The sequence below is a fragment of the Acomys russatus genome, chromosome 9 (assembly GCF_903995435.1).
Source record: "Acomys russatus chromosome 9, mAcoRus1.1, whole genome shotgun sequence".
NCBI lineage: Eukaryota > Metazoa > Chordata > Mammalia > Rodentia > Muridae > Acomys > Acomys russatus.
In genome coordinates this window covers 128,338-152,156 of record NC_067145.1, presented here as the reverse complement: position 1 = coordinate 152,156, position 23,819 = coordinate 128,338, and the positions used below count along the sequence as shown (strand labels likewise).

Here is a 23,819-nt window from a genome sequence, read left to right as displayed (position 1 = left end):
AAGGAACAAAAAGTCAAGTTGTGTGAATGTGGAAGTCTTTCCCTTTTTTATTCTTTTTTTTTTTTTTTTTTTTTTTTTCGAGACAGGGTTTCTCTGTGTAGCCTTGGCCATCCTGGACTCACTTTGTAGACCAGGCTGGTCTTGAACTCACAGCGATCCGCCTGCCTCTGCCTCCCGAGTGCTGGGATTAAAGGCGTGCGCCACCACGCCCGGCTCCCTTTTTCATTCTTTTAAAAGATAAATGTAAGAATGGATAACGTCCATTTGAATAGATAGATATGGGAAGAAACAATTTAACTATTCTCTCCCCACTTTGAGTAGACTTTCTGAATGTGATGAAAGTTTATAGTTAATTTATTGTTAATTCTTAATTAATTTTAAACAATTAAATTATTAATTAAAATGGTGACAGAAAATTAACTGCCTTATCCATAGCAGTGAGGTTCCGTTTTGTTTTGTTTTGTTTTTTGGTTTTTCGAGACCTGGTTTCTCTGTGTAGCCTTGGCTGTCCTAGACTCACTTTGTAGACCAGGCTGGCCTTGAACTCACAGCGATCCACCTGCCTCTGCCTCCTGAGGGCTGGGATTAAAAGCATGGGCCACCATGCCCAGCAGCAATGAGGTTCTTATAGGTCTCCAGCATTCCATCTTTTAGAGTCTCTTCTAGGAACAGATCCATCAATGTCCACTCTTCCCAAATGAGGTCAATATGCACATCATCATAAGTCACTGCATTATAAAATATCCCATACATGTGTATAACAGAAAGCATGATAGTGATTAAACTGTATATATATTTCATTCTTTAATAAACTAACTAGTATTTAGTAACAAATTACTTGAAAAGTTGTATCACATTCAGAAGGCTTACTCAAAGTGGGGGGTTATTAATAAATTAAACTCACACTGTAGAAAATCCCTATGAGTACTAGAAATATGGAAATCCTTCTGTTTCTCCTAGTTCACTTTACAAATGTTGTATGACTCACACTATGTGAGACTTTATGAATGCAATCAGTGTGATAAATCTGAGTTCTTCCAGTTTTCTTCAAATATGTAAGAAACCTAATAAAGACAAGTATGCTATAATGTAAGTCATGTCATAAATGGTCTTACCATCCTAAGAATCTTCAAAGATGCAAAACAGTCCATAAAGGGGAAAACTGTGAAAGCGAACAAAATGACAAAACCTTAAGATTTGATTCCTCTTTACACTTAAACTAAATTGTAAAATTAATTCATACATATAAAAAAATACATTGGTATAATGAATGTGGAAAAGTTCTCACATGTACCAATTAATTTGCAGGTGTCTAAGAATTTATACTACAGAGAATCTCTATGAATATAATCAGTGTGGCAAAGACTTTGCATATCACAACAATCTTCAAAGGCATGAAAGAATTCACACCAGAGAGAAACCCTGCAAGTGTAATCAATGTGATAAAGTCTTTGTACATCATAGTGCTCGTCAGAGGCATGAAAGAACACACACTGGAGAGAAACCCTATCAATGCAATCAATGTGATAAAACATTTCTACAATACAGTTATCTCCAAAAACACAAAATAACACACACTGGAGAGAAACCCTATGAATGTAATCAATGTCTTAAAGCGTTTGCATTTCAACATAGTCTCCAAGTACATAAAAGAACACATACTGGAGAGAAACCCTACAAATGTAATCAGTGTGATAAAGCCTTTGGACATCAGAGTAATCTTCAAAAGCATGAAAGAACACATACTGGAAAGAAACCCCATGAATGTAATCAATGTGATAAAGCCTTTGCATGCCACAGTAGTCTTCAAATACATAAAAGAACACATACTGGAGAAAAACCCTATAAATGTAGTCAGTGTGATAAAGCATTTTCACAATACAGTCATTTCCAAATACATAAAAGAACACATACTGGAGAGAAACCCTACAAATGTAGCCAATGTGGTAAAGCCTTTTCACAACACAATAATCTCCAAATACACAAAAGAACACATACTGGAGAGAAACCCTATGAATGTAATCAGTGTAATAAATCCTTTTCACAATACAATAGTCTCCAAATACATAAGAGAACACACACTGGAGAGAAACCCTACGAGTGTAATCAGTGTGATAAAGCTTTTGCAAGCCATAGTAGTCTCCGAATACATAAGAGAACTCATACCGGAGAGAAGCCTTACATGTGTAATCAATGTGATAAACCATTTTCACAATATAGTCATCTCCAAAGACATAAGAAAATACATAATGGAGGAAAACCCCATGAATGTATTTAATATGATGAAGCATTTTTACATGTTTATAGTCTTCATTATCATGAAAGAATTCATACTGGAGAGAAACCCTGTGAATGTGTTTAATATGGTAAATTAAATCTTTGCATTTTCATCTATCTGGTAGAGATATAATGAGGTAGCTTAATCAGCAATCAGCTATATGTATCACAACAGAGCCAGATGTGCTTTGAAAATGTGTATATTATTTGATGTTCTATCATTCTTCACTTTCCCATTAGTTATCCATTTGGAACTTCATCTTGAAGTACTGCCTTCTAAATGAATTATGTGGAGTTGCTAGATAATGTAACAGCAGTGACATTTATTTTTAAAAATTCTGATGTGTATTTCTGTGTAATATGATTATGGGATTTTAGGCCTTAACAGATGTGTGCAGACTGGAATACAAATTAGTAGGGTCAACTTTGGCCATCTTTATATGGTGACCAAGGTCAGGTTGCCAGGTTTGCATACAATAGACGTTTCCCATCACTGAGCCATCGCAGTGATGCTCAAATAAGATTAGTGGAAACATTAAATCAGTAAATTACTGTTTTTCCATTTTTATTAAATACTTGTTTTTTTACATATACATTTATATTATTACACATATATACAATAAACTACAGCATGAAGAACCATGAAACAATTAGGAATTATGTAAATGTTACATTCTTAGTGTTTTGGCTATTTGTATTTGGCAGCCTTGAAGAAAACATCTTTCCTACCTAGTGCATCTAAAATTCTGAATGTAAATCAATATCTATCATATCTCATCATTATTAACTTAAAACATCTGTCTACACCTAAAAACATCTTAACTCCTAAATGACTAAGGTTAATTGTAAAACTTAACTCTCTGGTCTTCAACCTCATGAGAGACTTGAGAAGGAATAAAATTAATTACCTGAGTTTACAGGGAGTGCACGTTAGTAGCTTTCCAAATGAGACAATGACAGAGACAGTGTGCTACCTGAGCGGTCACCCAAAACTCTCGATAACATTGCAACATCATCTTCAGCCTTCTGGCCCAATACATCTGACAGACATATTTGTGATGCAGGAACTATTGGAAACTTGCTTACCCTGTCTTGGCAGAGTTAAGCCATGGACTCGACTTGCATCCAATCTTGCTCCTTTTTAAGGCAGAATTCTGTCTGTGGTAGAAATGAGGACATTTTGCCCAGTGGCTTATGAAACTGAAAAGCTTCTGTAAGGTGAAGGACTCTGTCACCAGAACAAAGTGACAGCCTACAGACTGGGAAAAGATCTTCACCAACCCTACATCTGACAAAGGGCTATTATTCAAAATATATAAAGAACTCAAGAAATTATACACCACCAAACCAAATATCCCAATTAGCAAATGTAGTACAGAACTAAGCAGAATTCTCAACAGAGGATTATCGAATCGCTGAGAAACACTTAAAGAAATGCTCTGCATTCCTAGTTATGAGAAAAATGTAACTCACAACGACTCTGAGATTCCATCTTATACCTATCCGAGTGGCTAAGATAAAAAACTCAGGTGACATCACATGCTGGCAAGGATGTGGAGGAAGACGAACACTACTCAATTGCCGGTAGGAGTGCAAACTTGTGCAACCACTTTGGAAATCAATCTGGGACTTTCTCGGGAAATTGAGAATAATTCTACCTTAGGACCCAGCCAACCACTCCTGGGAGTATTCCCGAAAGGTACTCCACCATACAACAAGGACATTTCCTCAACTATGTTCATAGTAGCTTTATTAGTAATATCTAGAATCTGGAAACAACCTAGATGTCCCTCAACTGAAGAATGGATAAGGAAAGTGGTACATTTACACAGTGGAATACTATTCAGCTCTTAAAAAGAAGGAAATCTTGAAATTTCCAGGCAAATGGATGGAGCTAGAGAGATCATCCTGAATGAGGTAACCCAGACCCAGAAAGACACACGTGGTATATTCTCACTCATCAGTGGACATTAGCCACATAATACAGGATAACTACACTACAATAACAGATACATCAACCAAGGGCCATGTATGATGTGGAGGTTGACCCTCTGCTCAGATGTAGTATCAGAGTCTCCTTGTGGGTCCCACAATGTGGAGAGCAGGGACTACTTGGGTAATGGACTCTTGCCAACAAACTTTGATCACTTCCCTCTGGCAGGGCGGCCTTGCCAGGCTACAGAGGAAGAGGTTACAGGTAGTGCAGATGAGACTTGGTAGACTGAGGTCAGATGTTGGGGCGGGGGGAGGGAAAGAGGGTGAGGGAGAGGGAAACAGTCGGCATGTGAAGAATTTAAATTGCTGAACAGGAAGGTAACTTATATTACTAATCCCACTATATGGGAATAGCTCCAAGACTGGCTGAGACATCAATGTCTAGGCATAGACAATCCTTTTTGTTGGCTATAGAATCCCTATCAATTATTATTAGATGGCATTCTTCATATGGCATGAATGAAGATTTATGGTAAACTACTGTTTTCATTTTGGATTTTAAGCATTTGTTACCTAATGATGGAGAAAAACAGGATGATTTCAATAATAAATCCTATTTGCAACTGAAAATGATATATTGCTAAATTTTTGGAGTCTGTTAGTTTATTCTTAGGAGTAAACACTTGCTTATAAAATTTCACAGAACCATAAATGTATGCCAGAGAATTGTCTCAGTGGGTGAAATTGGTGCTAAACCTGATAACCTAAGTCCAATCTCTGGAAGACTCATGTTACTTTTACATATTTTTCTCTCATTTCTAGGCTCAGGATGTGGCGGATGCACACTCACACACAGGCACATAAATCAATTATTTTTAAATCCACATAATGGCCAATGAGTTCACTTGAATGAAACTACTCCCTGGGTTTCATCTCTAGAACTCACATAGGGGAAGTAGATAATAGAGAGCAGGAAGTTGTCCTCTCACTTCCACATGCACACCATGGCACAGTGTATGAACATAAACATTTTTTAAATGGGTGAAATTAACAAATCAAAGAAAATAACCAAATTGAAAAGAACATATGAAATGATTCGCCAGATTAAATTATTATTATACAACCTCAGGAACTATTACTCTTCAATAAAACAATGATGGTTCCCTTTAAAATCTTAAGCCTTTTCTTCTGTGATTCAAAGATAGGTCTTTTAAAAATGTATCTCCACAGGGTTTAGAGGTGCATGCCTGTAATCCTAGCACCTTGGAGACAGTGGCAAGCCAGTCTGTCTCAGTTGGAGGCTAGCTTTGTCAACGTAGACAGTTCCCAGACAGCCATGGCTATGTAGGGATTTCTATCTTTGAAAGATTCCAAAATGTCCAGCAAATGCCTGCTCTCAGTCTGAGACCCACCCCATGGGAGACAGCCATCTCCTGATACTATAACAATAAGCTACGAGGGTTGCAGACAGGAGCCCAGCATGCCTGCCCTATGAGGGGCTCCATCCAGCATCACATCACATCAGATGCTTATACTTACAGCCAAACATTGGGAAAAGCCTAGGGAGCCTTTAGAAGGGGTGGGGGCTGGGGGGGGGGAAGAGAAGGTCCTGGAGGGGACAGCAGCTCCAAAAGAAGACCAACAGAGCCAGCTAACCAGACCTGTGGAGCTTGCAGAGACTGATGCATTAACCAAGGACCATGCATAGACTGGACTTAAGCCGCCTACATGTATGTAGCCAACGGGCAGCTCAGGCTTTATGTGGGGTCTCCTAGTAAGGCGTCCAGGGGTTGTCTCTGACATGGACTCTGTTGCCTGCTCTTTGATTACTTAACCCTTGCAGGGCTGCCTCACCAGGCTGCAGGGGGAGAGGTGGCTTTTAGTCCTGATGTGACTTGATGAGCTGTGGTGGATTGAGGTGGCTCTCCTTCCTGAAGAGTAGGGAAGGAATGGATGAAGAAAGAGTCAGGGACTGGGAGGAGAGGACGGAAGGGGCTATGATTGGAATGAAAAGTAAATAAAATTACTTAATTAAAAAGAGTGAAATGGGGCTGGAGAGATGGCTCAGGGGTTAAGAGCACTATTTGCTCTTCCAAGAGGTCCTGAATTCAATTCCCAGCAACCACATGGTGGCTCACAACCATCTGTACTGTAATCTGATGCCCTCTTCTGGAGTGAAGGTGTACATGCAGATAGAACACTCACAGATAAAATACATAAATAAATTTTTTCTTTAAAAAAGTGAAATGTGTTAACAATGAAAATAGGAAGCAATGTGGAAAGTTCATTCGCAGAGAAATAAAAATCCATTGAGGCCTTCAACAACCATCTAGCAGGGACTTAGACAGGAGACAAAAGAAGTAATTGAACATCTTAATTTTTTACATTATAATGACATATTTGGGAAATGGAGAGCTAGTACTTTTGCTCCTCTTGCTTGCCCAAATTTGGTTCCTAGCACTCACATCTGGTGGCTCAGATCTACCTGTGTTACCTGGTCCAGAGTATCTGACACATCCTTCTGGCCTCTGAGTGCAGGAGATATGCAAATAGGGAAAAGACACCTGCACGTGTGATTCTATATTGTAAAAAAGGTTTTCTTCATGTACATATTATATTTTTTTTCTGAGACAGGGTTTCTCTGTGTAACAGTCCTGGCTGTCCTGGACTTGCTTTGCAGACCAGGCTGGCCTCGAACTCAGAGATCCGCCTGCCTCTGCCTCCTGAGTGCTGGGATTAAAGGTGTGCGCCACCTCCCCCAGCTGTACATATTATTTTGTAATTAAATTGATTTAATTTAGGGGCATAAGTTTTGTCACTGGGCATACCAAGTTCATGCCAGGTATCAGTAGAGGCCAGAACAGCATGTCTGATCCATGTGACTAAAGCTACAGATAGTTGTGAGCTATCTTGTGAGTAGTGTGAATCAAAGCTAGGCCCTATGAAAAAGCAGCCAGTGCTTTTATGGATTGACCATCTATTCAGCCCCTTGAGCATGTCAATACCAGTAAAGTATTAACAGCTGATCCTAAGTTCGTAGTTAAAGCTGCCCTGTCAACCCAGAAGAAATATAAGATTGATAGCATCAGAAACTAAGGCTTGGTGTTTAAAAATGTTCTTCAGCCCAAATCTCCACAAAACTAGGGAGGTATCCAAAAAATTATCAGGAGAGAAACTGACAAGTCTTTAAAAAGTGGCTGACCACTTGACAAAAGCCACAGCACTGGGTTTATCTCACATGCAGTGAGTAGGCAGCTATAGGAGTCTAGAAGAAAACATACCAGGTATGCCCCTGCTGGAGTTCATGTGTACTGTAAGGTTAGAAAAGGGACTTGCAGGCATGAAGACTGACTTGTGTGCTTCCCGGATGCCTACAAAACACTCAGTTACGAGCCCTGAGTAATGGCTACTCCTGATGATGCTGATCTTGTTGTCAGGGGAACCCGAGACTCAAATAGAAGTCAATCAAAGCCTGGGGAAATCAGTCATTTACGAAGAGCTGTAGAGTATGGATGAGGTGTTAGGCATGGAGTGTTGAATGCTAAACAAAGGGTCTGAGGACAAGTTGGCATCTATTGTAGTCTCTGTATCCACTCAGCTGTGGTGGATTAGCCCCTCCAGATCTTTTTTTTTTTTTTTTTTTTTTTTTGGCAATTAGATGTAGATGTCAGTGACAGCACCCTACAGGACCACCACTTGCTGGTTTCCAATTGAAGCTCCAAGCTCCTCCTCCCCACTATGTGATCCATGTAACCTGCCTGCATGATAGGAATAAAGATATTCTTTATTTGCTGTCTTCTTTATTCACTCTACATTCTGGTTGTAGCCACCTCCTTCCTCTCTCCATTGGCCCCACCCTCCCTGGTAACAATAAGGATAGTCTAAAGAGATATTTATGTCTCCCTCAGGCTAACATCTAGTGAAATAATAGACTCCACGAAATTTGAATTTCCTCTGAAAAAGGCTGATTCCTCCAGATGAGATTTCTTTGTTGAAGAAGCTTGAACCCATTATCTGCATACCTTGCAGGAGAGAAAAGAACTGAGAATTGGGGAAAGATTTAGGGATGGGAAAATTTAATAATATGGCTTGGTGAGATTACTTAGCTGTGCGTATCTATTGCCTTTTATATAAACCTCCTAGGACCTCAAGGATAGATTAGTTACCTTAGGTCTTTAGCACTCCTCAAAATTAATCATACTAAATAAATGTTAATGTTTTCAATTTCATTAAAAATTTGATTTTTTCATTTGATTTTTTTCTCTGTCTCTGTCTCTCTCTCTCTCTCTATGTCTCTCTCTCTCTCTCTCTCTCTCTCTCTCTCTCTCTTTCTCTCTCTCCCTCTCCCTGTCTCAGTGTGTTTGTGTGTGTGTGAGCATCGGGGGAAACAGCACATTGATAAAGGTCGGTGGACATCTTCCTGAAGTTGTTGTTTTGTTTTTCTTTAAATTAAATAAACACAGGGTACTTAACTGAGTTGATTAGGTTTGACAGCGACCATTTTCTCCCTCTAGCTCATATTGCCAGAACAAGGCTCAGGCTTTTAGAAGCCCATAAAAATTGAGAAAAGGAGCCAGACCTCACTTGGCACCTGGAGTCAAATACATAACCGCCAGCACTTTGGATATAAAGGCAAGAAGATTCGGAGTTTCAGGAGACCTTTGTGTATATAGCAAAACCCTGTCTAAAAAAGAAAGAAAAAAAGAAAGAAAGAAAAAGGAAGAGAGAAAACAGACAAATGAATAAACATCATGGTCCCCATCTTGGTGGTTAACACCTGAGATCATCTTAGCCTCAGACCAGCCTAATCTATCCTGTGAGACCCTGTGTCAGAAGAATGCCCTTCCACAGAGGAACCATATCCTTATTAGGACTTCCTAAACCTAACTATTGTCCACCATTGATTTGGGCAAGGTATAACCAATGTATTAAATGAGGAGAAGAGCCTGTGAAAGAGGCCATTCTATCTCTCAGGACCCTGAAGGGTGCCTGTTATTCCAGTAAGTCAGTTCTGCTCTTGGTCCTTTCATGATGTGTTTGAAACTCTTTGGAAAGGGCTCATAAATGGTTTGACCAGAAATCCCTGGATTCCACACAAAGCTGTGCTGGACGTGAGATTCCCTCAGGGAGGCATAGTTGCTCAGAGTTGTGACACACTTTTTTTTTTTTTTTTTTTTTTTGCCCACAGGAACACTGGGACCTTCACAAGAATCTTAAAGGCCAAAGGATAACATCTCCTCTCCCAGCACGGAACTTCCTCTCTGACCAAGGAGGAAAGCAAGGCCTTGTGTCTATAGGTGTGCTCCTGTCCATTTGGAGCTTCCAACTTACCAACGTTGACCCCTGGTGATGGAGAGGAGGCAGGACGTAACGAATATGGGTGTAGGACACAGAGACCCATTTTGTGATTGGTACTCTCTTTCTCCCTGAAATATATAGATTAGTGTGAGCCTAAAGGAAGCTCTGAGATTTTATCTTCTCCTTTTCATTCTGCAATTTTAGGTGATCCATGCCTGGTGTTTCTTCCAGCATACCCAAAACCTAGGCTTGATTGGAGAGGTGATCTCTCAGGAGAAATGGGCTAGCAACAGTGTGGGTTCAGGAGTGGTGTTCCTCCAGCTTAAGAAATCTCAGTGCCCCACCTCCCTTAGGTCAATTAATCAAGATTCACTATAATTTAAGATGTAAGAAAAATGTTTATGATAAAATTAATACAAGCGAGCAATAATATTTTATGAACCCTATGCCTATTTTAATTTATTTTTCATTTTAACCCATGCCTATTTATGATAATAATATTCAGAAAGTTCAAAGCATCTTCTTATTTCTGCTATTGGAATGCATGTCTTCTTTTCCTCATGTGGGGAAGCTTTTGATCTTGATCTTTAGGGATGAGGTAAATGCAAATTAACCCTATTTTGAGATTTTACCTTTTTGCAGTTAGGATACTTGAGATTACTAATACAAGTGAATGCAAATGGTAGCAAGCATGATGGGAAAAGGGAAAGACGTGTTGGTTATCATTGGAAGTCAATCTACTGTGCCATTCAATGTAGAGGGGTTTTGGAACGAAGAAAACAGATATACCACAAGATCCCACTCTACCACTATTGAGTATATCCTCAAAGGACTCTACATCTTATGACAGAGATGTGTACTCACCCATGTTCATTACAGTACTACATATCATACCCAGACATTAGAACACCCCAGCTATATGTCACATAATGAGCAAATAATGAAAATATGGCACAATAGAGTTTCAAATATTATTAATCTGCTGAGAAAAGTGAAATCATAAAATTTGCAGATAAATAGATAGAACTAGAAACAGTCATCCTAAGGCACGATGTTGGCACTGATGTAGCCCAAGGTATCATCTTTAATTGTGACTTAGATAGTATGGACACAGCTTAAGTGTGGAATCCACGTAATATGTATATAGAGGAAAAGCCCATGTTGCTTCAGGGAGAAGTATCCTCCTGTACAACCATATAGCAAAGTCAATGAATAATGTACTTGTTACTATCAGAAGAAAACAATCTATTATGATAAATGCAAAGAACTCATACTTCAAAAGGATTGAACCACATACAGTTTTAGGGGGAACAGTTTTATTATTTCAAATAGGTAGATAATGAAAAGGCTTACACAAACATTGTGTACCATTCTCTCCTATATTATAAAAACTAATGACTCAAATTCTGTAGAATTTTTGACATTGTGTGACTTACGCATAGTCATAATTGAATACAAAGGTGCAGATCAATAAATATGTATTAGAAATATGTTAAATGTTGAAGAGGAATGCAACATATTCCCTCTTGTGCATACCAGCATTTTAGTGATTTTTCCTTGCACAATTTGAAGTTAATTCCTTATATACCCTATTTACAACTTTTGCTAATGGTAATTTTTTTCTTAAGAAGGAGCAATATAATTTGGCTCAAATAACAAATGTATAACACCTGAGTAACATACATATTACAACATTGAAGAGGAATAATGTAACATTTGTAATGGTTGTTAAAAAGCTCGTATTCTTTTTCCACATTATTTACTAAAATCTCTTTGATTTTTTCCATAAAGCAATGGCGATAACTGGATATGTGTGACCACTTCTCTTTAGGAAAGTGAGCATCAGGTATCATCATGTCACTAAAGAAATGACTTATGCTTTCCAAAGCACATTTTATAAAAATGAAATCTATCTAACTCATTGTTATTAAAAATTATAAGATTTTAATCAAACTTATGAAAGTACCTATGCCATACTTTAATATATTATCTGTAACTATTTGAAAATCTCTCTATAGCTTATACCCGACCTGAGAATCTGACAATCACATTTCTGTTATATTTCTTCTCAAGCACTTGTGTCTTAGACCTCATGAACAAATTCACGTTTATCGCTGAGTACTACATAACTTTTTTAGCCCAAGCATTCAAACTCTTTTCCCAATCCTCTCCAAACCATTAGATCCAGTAAAATCAAATTCCACTATGTAAAATTAAGTGTTGGGTATCGTACAATCACGATCTTTGGATTTGATATGGCACCATTTCCTATGTCTCTAGCCTCTTTCCATGTCACTCATCATTGGTATACACAGCTTTTCTTGCTGGCTCACACTGGCTTTACTTCCCGGTTGCTGCAGATCACGCGGCAATGCAATATCACAGATGCTAAGGGGTCTTTTGAAATTGGAATTAAAATTCACCAATAGTCTCTTCTGGGCTCTCTTTGATGACTCTTAACTCTTCCACGTGATATTAATCATTAACCTCTCCATGTTTCCTTCAAACCTTGGGCTTCGGTTGACATTAAGACTACATCCTCATCAATGGCATCTCCTAGATATTCACAATACTAAGATTCAGTTGTGTTCTAGGATCCCTCCAAGACCTCAAAAATCAGAATAAAAAACATAGGCCAGAAGCCTGTGAGCTTCACTGTAGGGGACGGGCTATATAGCCAATGTTCAGCCATCTTGTCAGAGCCTAGGTTCTTATTTCTCCAGCAGTCTGCCATTTACCAGACACCAGCTGACCCTGTCGTGGTTCAGCAGTTAGACTAAAGATAAGTTTTAGATGGAGCCACCCTGTTGTAGTTTAACAGTTAGATTAGATAAAGATAGCAAAATATTCAGTGTGGCAGGATATTGTGACCTGCTTGGAATTCCTCGCATCTTGAGATAGCCTGCAGCTGCATTGCCATAGCAATATGCTTCCCTGCCCCCTGCCTTATAAAAACTCTGTGAAATTTCTCAATAAACGGGGTTTGATCAGAATGCAGACTTGCCCCCTTCTTCGTGTCTTGTGTTCTGTGCCTATACAGGAAAATTCTCCTCCTGAGCGTTAGTCAAACCCCAGCGGGTTGGGGCACTTCAGATAATTCTTCTTTGTATTTTCATATATCATAGGGAATCACTGTTATTGTACTCAGTGTTTACACTCTGTTCTATACCTAGATTGTGCACCTATTTATTTGTTTTGGTTTTTCAAGACAGAATTTCTCTGTGTAACAACCCGGGCTGTCCTGGATTCACTTTGTAGACCAGGCTGGCCTAGAACACCCAGCAATCTGCCTGCCTCTGCCTCCAAAGTGCTGGGATTAAAGGCGTGTGCCACCACGCCTGGCTTTGTGCATTAAAATTTTAATACACCCACCCTTCACCCACATCTATTCCTCAGAAAAGGGAAGCCCCTGTACCATCTCACTCCAGCTTGAAATCCACTTTTATCAAACTGTTTAAAACGCAGTCATAATATTACTGCTTCTTGATCCTAATATTTTACTTGATTACCATATTACTTGGTTACTATACCATAGCATGGAATTATAATTTTTGTAATTATATATCTCCTATAATTGTAATAATTTATATATAATTATATATCCATAAATATGTATATTAGAAGTGGTTTTGGAAAAGATGTATATTATAAATGTTTTAATATATGTAATGTACATATACATATATGAGCCAATTTGTGTAAGATATAAATTACATATATTAATACATGTAATATACATGTATTAAACCATTTTACTTTTCCTCTCCTCCATTCACCATTTCCCTTTTACCCCATTCTTCCTCCCTCCCAAATTTATAATTCTATTTTTCTTGTTATTACATAAATCCATAAATATTACAACAAAATGTACCGAGTCTATATACTCTTGCTTTTTGTATATAAAAGTCAGAGGTGGCCACTTGAATTGAATAACCAATTTTGGGGTTCATACCTTGAAGGGACAAATATTTCCTTTCTACCTGCCTTAGTTACCTTTATTTCCTTTTCTCAAGGGGGCTGTGTGATTTCCTTTCCATTTTAGAATGTCTATTGATAATATCTGGTTTAGACATCCACATTTTTGAACAATCAAAGATGACACTTTGCCATTTCTAGGAAACAAAATCTCACAATATCTTTTGTTCCTTGTTGTGTTTGCATGGCTATAGCCCCTTTCATGATGTTCACTTAGGCTTAGATACAGACATTGTATGGTAGATGTATTTTTGGGGCCCGTTTACTGCACAATAAATTGATATTCCATTTGGATCAACTCTCATGTTTTGATGAGATCTTATGATGAGCAAAAGAGCTACATTTATCTCTTTATAGACATGTATATATCAGAATGCAGTTAAGGATTATGGTGGTGGCTTATTATAGTAAATGTAGAAATTTCTCCACTAAGACCCATGACATCACTAACCTGAGTTCTTGACTAAGTTTTTAGTACCAGACATGTATTCCATTTTGTGGATTGGGCCTTAAATTCAATTAGACAGGTATCAGTCACAACCAAGATATGAGTGCCACTGTGGAATTCTTAGGGATTTCTTGCCATGCAAGTTATTATTGTAGTTTATAGGTACAGCTGTGGAAAATTATTGGTTGCTTCCCTAAATTATGAGTCTGCATAAAACCATATAGTGAGGCTTTCAGGTCAGGTTAGGTTCAACTTGGATTATCTGAGTCCTGTTTCTGAAGTGCATGTTGCCTTCACCAAGAGAGGATTTCCATCAACCTCCTGAATAAAAACGACGGGAACAACAGCAACATAAATGTTTTTTTAAGCCTCTTGAACTCTCCTCATGTGAAAGAGAAAAAGGCTTTCTTTTTCATGTATAGTAATGGTGATTTTATTTTATAGTAGTTTATGGAATCTGTGGGGAGCACTGTCATCCTATGTATCATAACTTTTTTAAAAACTGTGTTTATGTTTACACATACATATGCAATTACATATCTTACTTATAATCATGAAATATAAGAGTAATATTCTTTGTGGTTTTTTCAAAGTCATCAGTGTTTTTCCCCTTTAGCAATCCTTTTTTTAAAATTACAAAATCAATTTATTGCTCATAGGTTGGACGTAAAAACAAGACAAAGAGAAAAATCATAGCAAATATTTTCCATCACAAGAAACATTTCATTAAAGAATTGGTTTACTGGGTTTAGAGAGAAGGTTTAGTGGGTAAAAGCACTGGATGTTCTTCCAAAGGACCTGGGTTCAGTTCCCAGAACCAACATGGTGGCTCACCAGGTCAAAGGTATCCAGTACTCTCCTTTGGCTTCTGAGGGCACCGTATACATGTGGTGCACAGACGTACATGTAGTCAAAACACCCATGCGTATCAAGTACAAATACATTTATAAAATTTTGACTCAGTTTTGTTGGCATGCATGAGTAGAGATTACTCTAAAATGCATTTCTTTCTATGGGTTGGACCCAGAAAAATGTAAAGGTTCTATTGTACTTCAGTCCCTTTTGGTTACAAATGAACAAGTTCAACATAGGAAAGGCCATCATGGTCCACACAGCAAATTCCATGAGAGGAAAGGCAAGCTTATTCAGTAAAAGAAACCATGGAAAACAGAAAGCTGGTAAAGATGTCATTGAATAGAGGAGCCATGTTCCAGCCCTAAGCAAACATGTTGTTCTGGCTTTAGAATCAAGCATGCAATTTCCCTCTGTGGTGAATGAAAGCCACTGAGGCCAGGCGTGTGGCAAGGGTGTCCTTGCATGGAGGTCCAGGGAGGCCAATGTGTGAAGCTGTGAATGGGCATTATGGGGCCAGTGCAAGGGAATGAAGTGTGCTACACTCAACAATGATGCAAAGATTTGGAGATCTGAAGCACGCTTTGACATCAGACTTCAAACGCGGACTTTGGAGTTTACTGAGCTTGTTTTCGCTCTTGTGTTGCTCCAGTGTTTCCGCACAAGGGTGCCTTCCCTATGTTTTGGAATGGGAATGCCTTGATGTGTTGGAAGTATGGGACTTGCTTTTTGCTTTTGCTTTTTTTATAAAGGATTAATTTCAGAAAAGACTTTTGGACTTTTGAACATTGCTGTAACCGTGATAAACTATGGCAACTTTTGAAGTTGGACCAAGTGCATTTTGTATTATATTATGACTACAAGCCTATGAGGATCAGGAGTGGAATGCACTGGTTTGAATGGTAAGGACTCCATAGGCCCATGTGTGTGGTGAATGCTTGGCCCATAAGGAGAGGCATTATTAAGGGGTGTGGCTTTGGTGAGGAAGTGTGGCCTACTTGGAAGAAGTGTGTCACTGTGGAGGCAGGTTTTGAGGTCTCATACATATATATACTCAACGTCCACCCAACTGTGGAACAGAGTCTCCTTTTCCTGTCTTCAAGATGTAGAACACTCAGCACTCCAGCACTGTGTCTGCCTGCATGCTGACATGCTTCTGACCATGATGACAATGCCTAAATCTCTGAAACTGTAGGCCAGCCCCAATTTAATGTTTTTCTCCATATGTGTTGCTATGGTCAAACAAGACAATATGTCTTAACACATAAGTAAATATTAGCTGTTAGGTCATGGATGTCTTAGGGTTTCCAAGCTGTGAAGACACACCATGGTCATCCAACTCTTCTTTTTTTTTTTTTTTGAGACAGGGTTTCCTCTGTGTAGCTGTGTAGCCTTGGCTGTCCTGGACTCACTATGTAGACCAGGCTGGCCACGAACTCACAGCAATCTGCCTGCCTCTGCCTCTCAAGTGCTGGGATTAAAGGTGTGTGTCACCATGTCTGGCTTCATAGCAACTCTTATAAAACATTTTAATGGGGACCGGATTACACTCTTGGAACTTTAGTTCATTATTGTCATGGAAGGATACATGGCATAGTAAAGGAAGGCATGGTGCTGGAGAAGGAGCTTCATTTTCTAAACCTTGGTTTACATGTAACAGAAGGAGATTTTTGTCACTGGACTTAGTTTGAGCATAGGGGACCTGAATGTCAGCCTCCACAGAGACACTTCCTTCAAAAAGGCTACACCTCCAAACAGTGACATTCCTTAGAGCTAAACATTCATGCATATTGAATCTCTGTGGGCTATACCTATTCAAACCTATATTCCACTCCCTGGCCACCATAGGCTTATAGCTATAACTTAGTGCAAAAAGGATTTAGTTCAACTTCAAAAGTCCCCATAGTCTATTATAGTCTCAGTCTTGCTTAAATGTCCAAACTGCAATGCCTTTTCTGAGACTTATGGACATTTCCAGCCATAAGCGGGGGAAAAAAATCATAGTGAGGAAACACTGGATTAAAGATCATCCAAAAATCAACTGGACAAACTCTAAACTCTACATCTCTATGTCTGATGTCAAAGTCCTTTCAGGTTTCCAGCTACTTTCAGCTCTGTTGACAGCAAAACACTTCTTCCTGAGGGGCAGGTAATACTCCCATGTAATAGCTTCCCTTGGCAGGTAACTCAAGGCTCTAGCCAATGTCTTGAGACCCCAATTATGTTGGGGACTTCAGCAATCCAGGCTTCAATTTCACAGTTTCACAAAATAGTGTCTCTTGGTCACCCTGCAGAGGCAGCACTAGCACACACATGGCCTCAGAGGCTTTCTGTAGTACCGGAGGGAGGTTCCATAACTCCTTTCACACAGTGGCATCTCTAGGCATCCATGCAGAGAAAACCCTTCTGCATGCCTGACCTCAGCAGCTTCCCTTGACACAGGAGAAGGTTCCATAACCCATCTCTTCTATTCTTGACTCTATCACCTCCCTTCTAGTCTCCACTTGAAAGCAAGAACCACTTTCCTGAAGCTGCCAAGTTCTGCTGCTTGCTGGGGATGGAACATGGCCCCATTGTTAAATGAAATCGTCACAAGATTTCTTTTTTCAATATTTTTCCTCACTGATTAAACTTGGCTCTTCTAGAACTTCATAGACTGGCCTTGATCTCAGACTTCTACATGTCTCTGTCTCCTAAACGCTGTGGTTAAAGCTATGTACTGTCATGGATGGACCTAAGGTGCTCTTCCACATGATGGACACTTAGTTGGCTGTGGGTCTTTGCCTTGGGTCACCACTTCCTTTATTCCTCTTCTCCAACTCTTTTTCCAAACAAAACCATGGAAGGCCTATTGCAGCATTACCCCAGTCTGTGGTTTAGCATCACACTGGAGTTCATGACAAGCTCATTCTTGGGCCCTTTCTAGATATGTGAAATCAGAAGTTTTGCTCTCAGCAAAGTGAAAAAAAAAATTATAAAGGAAATAAACTCAGGTCAGTTTCTGGTCTTAACTGTCACTAGTTATTATTGTGGCATTACAGAGTTTCCTGCATATTTCATTCCAAAAGAACACTCTTACTTCTTATTTTAAAATTTTATTTTTAATTTGTTCATTTTACATCTCTCATCTCCTTCTAGCCCCATCTTGCCTCGCTCATCCCATGCTCCCTTGCCCCCCACAGTCTTCAGAAAGGGGGAGCCCTCCTTCCCTATTATCTGACCCCAAGGTATCTGGTCTCATCTGGACCTCCTGCATCCTCAATACTACTCAACTGTTACAAACAAGAAAATCTGAAAATTTGGGGCAAATGGATGGAATTAGAAATGATCATCCTGAGTGAGGTAATCCATATGCTGACACACACACACATAGTGTATATACTCACAGAGAAGCAGGTAGTAGCCACATAATACATGATAACCACATGATAATCCACAGACCTAAAGAAGGTAAATAACAAGGAGGACCCTAGGGAGGATGCTTAACATATAGAAGGGCAAGTAAACTACACACCCAAAGCAGTTGAAGAGAAGGAACCCTTCCTTCTTAAAAGGAAAATTAGTGTTTGTATAATTATTAAAATATTAGAAATATATTATAAAATATTGTGCAGTATAGCCGTATTAATTATATAGTGCATTAAAAATAAACAAATGGATACATAAAAATTTAAATGTTTACACACATTCTCCAAAACAAAAATAAAAGCTTTACCATCTAAGGAAAGCCATTTAATTAGAACAAAGAAAAGAGATGAATCACTTGTCTAAAATTATTGCATTTTTGATCAACTATAATTTACTGTCATTCAAACAAGTCAATTTTTCTTCAACAAATTTTTACTTTTAAACACAGTGCTGATTTATTGACATAAATCTCTCATACCACCCGAATAAAACAACTTTTTGGTTTTGTTTTTCTTTTTACAATATCCTGTAACAGCACATTTGCTTCTCCTCTTTAGAACAACTGTTGCTACCGAAACGTTGATATTTTATTTTGCTCCTCCACGTAGCAACTAAAAAAAAAAAAAGTTTGAAGGTGACTGTTTCAGCTAGCTTCTCTGCTTTCTGCGCTTCCTTTTCTATTGCTCCCTGCAGAAGATTGAGGAATCCCTCATATCCATCTGAGAAAAAAGTGTGCACCATAATTAAAATCAGAAGGTAGAAAATGGGATTTGAGAGTGCCTTTGCTGTTATTTTATGCTGTCTCATGACTCAACCACAACTGACTGTGAGAGCCCTTTATAAGTGTATATAATCCTTTAACCACTGCAACTCTCTTCATTCCCTTAGCCTGATGTCCTCCTAAGGCACCGGTTTGTCCTCAGCCAATAAGCACTGAGGTCATTTTCATATGTAGGATACCATGAATATAACTGCAATGAACAGTGCTAATTTCACGTACATAAAAATCTAATGAGATTGCTTGATCTAGACTGATTCATAAAATTCAGTCATTTTATGAATATTCTGCATAATGAGATTGGTATGTGACCATGTTTATGTATAACATGTCACTAAACTCTACACTAAAGTATAGAGATGAAACTCAGAGAGTCCTTTGGTTCAAGTGACCTCATTGGCCCTTGCTTAGGTTTCAAAATTATTTATGTATGTGCTAGTGTGCGTAGTCTGCAGCCCATGTGCACAAATGAGAGAGAAAAAGATCTAGGAGTAATATGAATCTCACAGATATTGAACTCAGGTTATGAGGCTCAGCAGCAGCAACCAACTTTACCCACTGAGACAATTCTGAGTGGCACAGATTTGTGGTTCTTACAAGCGGCATGAACAACTGTTTACTCCTATGAATAAACTAACACATTAAAAAATACAGCAAAAGTCATTTTCAAATCATGTTTTCCTCTATCCTTATATGATTATGTTTGCAATTGAAAAGAAGACAATATCCTACTGATGTTTCAACCAATCTTATTTGAGAATCAGGCTCAGTGGGAAATGTCTGTGGCAGGCAATTCTGGCAAGCAGACCTTTGATCACCATATTTAAGATGCCAAAATGAAGACCAAAAAATGTTGTCTAACAGTCTCCACATATCTGTTATGGGCTAAAAACCCATAATCATATTACACCACCCCCAATACCACCCCCTAATGACAAATATGTTTTCAACATAGAGCTCCTTGCTGTTACAATATCTAACATCAGTACATAATTCCCTGATAAGGGATGAGGTGCCAAATGGATAGTGAATGAAAGCATGAAGAATCAAGGAACATCAAATAATATATACATATCCATAGCACATCAAGCTATGTTGTGAGACGTACAGTTGATTGCTGATCATAATATTTGATGACATCTCTTCCTGAAAGATGATAATGCAAACGTTTCCTTTGTCATACACACATATTAATACATCCATAGGGTTTCTCCCCAGCATTAATTATTTCATGATAATAAAGGGTATAGAAAAATATAAAGGCTTCATCATATTAGATACATTCTCGGGGTTCCTCTCTAGTATGTGTTCTTTTGTCTTTGGAAATGACCATTTTGTGAAAAAGGCTTTACCACATTGGTTACATTCATAGGGTTTCTCTCCAGTATGTGTTCTTTCATGTATTTGAAGACCACTACACTGTTCAAAGGCTTTAACACACTGGTTATATTCATAGAGTTTCTCTCCAGGATGCATTCTTTTATGTAAGTGGAGATAACTGAGTTTTGAATAGGCTTTATCACACTGATTGCATTCATAGGGTTTTTCTCTAGTATGTGTTTTTTTATGTTTTTGAAGACAAGTCTTTCTTTAAAATACTTTATCACATTGGTTACAGTCATAGGATTTCTCTCCAGTATGTGCTCTTTTATGTATTTGCAGATAACCATGATGTGAAAAGACTTCATTACACTGGTTACATTCATAGGGTTTCTTTCTAGTGTGTGTTTCTTCATGACTTTGGAGATAACCCTTTCTCAAAATGGCTTTGCTACACTGGTTACATTCATAGGGTTTCTCTCCTGTATGTGTTCTTTTATGTATTGGGAATTACTGGGATGTGAAAAGGCTTTCCCACACTGCTTGCAATCATAGGGCTTCTCTCCAGTATGTGTTATTTGATGTATCTGGAGATTAACTTGCTGTGAAAAGGCTTTGCCACACTGGTTACATTCATAGGGCTTCTCTCCAGTATGTGTTCTTTGATGTATTGGCAGATAACTGCGATGTGAAAAGGCTTTACCACATTGATTACATTTGTAAGGTTTCTCCTCAGTATGTGTTCTTTCATGTGATTGGCGTTTACAGTGTTCTGAAAAGGCTTGATCATACTGACTACATTTGTAGGGTCTCTCTCCAGTATGTGTTCTCTTATAAATTCAGAGATAACCACAGCATGAAAAGGCCATGCCACACTGGTAACATTCATAGGGTTTCTTTCTTGTAGATGTTCTTTTTTGCACTCGGCGATTACTGTGTTTGGAAAAGGCTTTATCAAATTGACTGTATTTGTACAGTTTCTCTCCAGCATGTGTTTTTTCATGCCTGCAAAGATAATTGGTACATGTGTAAGCTTTACCAAATTCATTACACAGATGAATCTTTTTATCTGTATAAATTAATCTTACAATTCGGTCTAATTGTAAGGAGGAATCAGATCTCAGGTTTTATCAAGTAGTTTACATACATAGTTTTCCCCTTTATTGTGGGTTGTTTTGCATCACTGAAGATGCCTGTGTTGTAAGACCACTCTTTACATGGCTCATATCATAGCACCCTTTTTTGTATGAGGCCTTTCACATATTTGAAGGGAACTGGAAGAACTCAGAGCTTTACCACAGGATTGAATTAATAAATTCCCCTATAGTGTGAGTCACATTACATTAGTAAGGAGCAGAACAAATAGAAGAATTTTCACATTCCTAGTACTCCTAGGAGATTGTGGATGTATTCCCAATGAAGTTGGAAAACTAATTCTATTAGCTAGGTTTATTAGCATTTCTCCAATTTAGAGTAGACTTTCTGAATGTGATACAAGTTTACAATTAACTTATTAATATTTAGTAACTAATTAGTTAATTCCAAATACAGTATAGTGGTAAACGGTCTTGTGAGAGAACAGGTGAGGTTAATCCACTAGAAGACCGACCACCTCGTGTGGGAGCTTGATTGTTGCCAGCTGAAAAGATCCCGTAAACAGACTCTGGGAGGAGATATATAAATGAGCCCAGAACTAGAGAGGGGGCTCATTGGAGACTTAGGATAGTTCTGGCTGTTCATCCCTTTCCTTCAAAATGCTCCTGGAGAGAATCACTCGAGGGAAGGCTTATGGGGCTTCAGATCTTGCTGTGGTTCCAGGTTCTGGTTACTCCAGGTTCCAGCAGAAGAAATCCTGCTCACTATGCCAGAAGAATCATTCCTCGGGACTGATATCCTTACAGTTTTGTTGTTGTGTTCCTTAATCCTCGTTTACTATGGTTTTTGTTAGTCGGGCTATAAGTGATGTATGCTCGGTTAATAAGTTGTTAATAAAATATATTGGTTAAGAAAACTGACCCTACAGTATAGATTTAGTGTTATAACTATCATGATTTCTGTAATTCACATGTATTGGATATTTTACAATGCAATGACCAATGATGATCAGTACATGAACGTCACTTCACTTCACTCTTTGCTAGATTCATTGCAAGAAAAGCCTCTAAAAAGATGTGATGCTGGACACCTACAAGAACCTCCCTGCAGCCGGGCATGGTGGCGCACGCCTTTAATCCCAGCACTCAGGAGGCAGAGGCAGGCAGATCCCTGTGAGTTCGAGGCCAGCCTGGTCTACAAAGTGAGTCCAGGACAGCCAAGCCTACACAGAGAGACTCTGTCTTGAAAAACCAAAAAAAAAAAAAAAAAAAGAACCTCCCTGCTACAGTGTGGCCAGTGAATTTTCTTTCACTTTTTAATTAACAATTTAATCATTATTTATTAATATTTATTAATAAAGTAATTATACACTTTTATCACATTCAGAAAGAATACACAAAGTGTGGACTGTAACATATATTCTGATTATTTGGGGTGAGGGGAGAGAGGTAAGTTGCTTCTTTAAGTATCCCTGTGCTCACATGGCTTGTATTCAGTTTGACAAATTATATACATGTTAAAGGAAAAATAAGGAATAAAGGATTTCCACATTCACAGTGTGACATTTTGTCCATGTGGTATATGGAGTAAGGTTTCTCCAGAGCAACATTCTTGGCTTTTATGAACTGCCCCTTATGAACTTAGCTACATTTCTACAGTATATGAACAACAGCAACTTTACTGTGGACTATTTGCTTATTAGAAGATTTTACACATATATTTATCAACTATTCAATGTGCATACATTTTGCAAATATCTATGTGGTATGAGACTATACACATTGGCAGTTCTACAGCATAGCTCTAATGGTGATAAGATTCAAATGGTAATATCTGTTATGGCATTGTTTCCTTGTTTTCTTTCTTAGAAGAATGCCTGGCAAACACAAATCAGATACCTGGCATTAAGGTATTTGGACTTGTGAGAATTTAATAATCATCAATACACTTAAGATAGTAACTTTTTTTTGCACTGTTGTTTTTCTTAAAACTTCTGGGAAACATTAAAATTTCCTCAGAGGCATTATGAAAATTCATATGCATATCAGCTCGCACATGAAAATTACCTTCCAAGTCTTCCAGGACTCTGACAATGTTCGGTATTATGGTCTTCCCAATTGCAGCCTAAAATATATAACAGAAAATGTATGATATATATTATTGGAAAATAGGCAAAATTTAAGTTATTATCTTCAGTCAACTTTAGAACCATGCCTGATTTATACACCTCATTCTTCTTCCTTCTCTATTAAAATTACAGAAGAGCATCAATAACAACAGCAATACCAACAATAAAAGAGCAATAGTTGTCCTCTCCTTTAAAACGGTAAGGAAACTTAACTCTTACCTATAGCAGCGAGGTTCTTGTAGGTCTCCAGCATCACATCTTTGTAGAGATTCTTCTGGGAAGGATTCAGCAAAGCCCACTCCTCC

At 38.4% G+C, this 23,819-nt stretch overlaps 2 pseudogenes; one reads left to right on the top strand and one right to left on the bottom strand.

Annotated features, from left to right (window-relative positions):
• Nucleotides 1–2,362, top strand: part of LOC127193706 (zinc finger protein 431-like) — an 82,726-nt pseudogene extending 80,364 nt beyond the window's left edge.
• Nucleotides 2,363–20,195: 17,833 nt separating this feature from the next.
• LOC127193562 (zinc finger protein 431-like) overlaps nt 20,196–23,819 on the bottom strand; it is a 73,811-nt pseudogene continuing 70,187 nt past the window's right edge.